The sequence below is a fragment of the Pygoscelis adeliae genome, unplaced genomic scaffold (genome assembly GCF_000699105.1).
Source record: "Pygoscelis adeliae isolate BGI_AS28 unplaced genomic scaffold, ASM69910v1 Scaffold38, whole genome shotgun sequence".
In the NCBI taxonomy this organism is placed as follows: domain Eukaryota; kingdom Metazoa; phylum Chordata; class Aves; order Sphenisciformes; family Spheniscidae; genus Pygoscelis; species Pygoscelis adeliae.
In genome coordinates this window covers 10,323,723-10,324,712 of record NW_008825614.1, presented here as the reverse complement: position 1 = coordinate 10,324,712, position 990 = coordinate 10,323,723, and the positions used below count along the sequence as shown (strand labels likewise).

Sequence of the window (990 nt, the reverse complement as noted above, 5' to 3'; positions counted from 1 at the left end):
TAGTCCTGACTTACAGTAACAACTTGAGATGTTGTGGATGTTGTTACCTGCTCACTAACCAGAAGTATCAATATGTGAAATTAGACTACCTATTTTCTTTTAAATGGCTCCCTGTCTTGGGAGACAGTGCAGTTCAATATTTTAAGCTATTGGTAGCCCTTTCCTTATCAAAGTTAAATGGAAATAGGTTGAAGAAACTTTCAGGTGTTTAACAAACCAAAAACCTTAATACTCCTTTTTGTTTCTGTAACGTTCTTTTCCACTCACCAACACTTTGTGTTGGTTGTCTTTAGCTAGCCTTGCTATTAACCAGTTTCAGGCCATTTGAATTGAGCTAATGCTCCTAGCATCTCCATTCATTAGTAGTCTTTCCCTTGTACTCTTTGTATTCAAAAAAAGTTGAAAATTTCTTCCATGGAGGAGCGGGAATGTGTGCTAAGGAAGTTGGGAAGGAAATCTAGACACAGAGGCATTCATTTATGTAGAAATGAAGTTGAGAATTAGAAAAGAAAGATTAGAAACTCATAAAAACTGGTATTGGTTCAGAAACAGTTGGAGCAGTTAGAAACCTGCTAACTGCAAACCTGTAATTACAAAGGTTTGGGTTTAAATGTAATAAATGTTTGGGGTTTTTGATATCAGTTGTGGGAAAACTACCTCCTCTCTGAAGTTTTCACTTAAATTAGTTTGTTTTTTTCCAAAGCTTAATTTTAGTTTAACTTTGTGTTGGTTTTGAGCTTTAAGGAGCTCATTGCTTTAGTTTTCTGGGGTTTACTAAACTGTGTATGTGTGTATTTTATTTTGTTTATGGCCAGCCTGTTAACCTAGACAGTTAGATGTGTTTTGACTTGTCTTATGAATTTATTTAAAGTATGTTTTGCCTCTTATTTATAAACTAAATGATTAACTTACCACAGCTTAAGAATTCAACGTGCCTCAGAACAGGTAACATCCACGTGTATGTTCCTAGTGCAGAAAAAAGCTGCTGTA

At 35.1% G+C, this 990-nt stretch overlaps 1 protein-coding gene across 1 annotated transcript in view; it reads left to right on the top strand.

The window, feature by feature from the left end:
- WNK1 (WNK lysine deficient protein kinase 1) overlaps positions 1–990 on the top strand; it is a 107,691-nt gene that overhangs the window by 84,690 nt on the left and 22,011 nt on the right.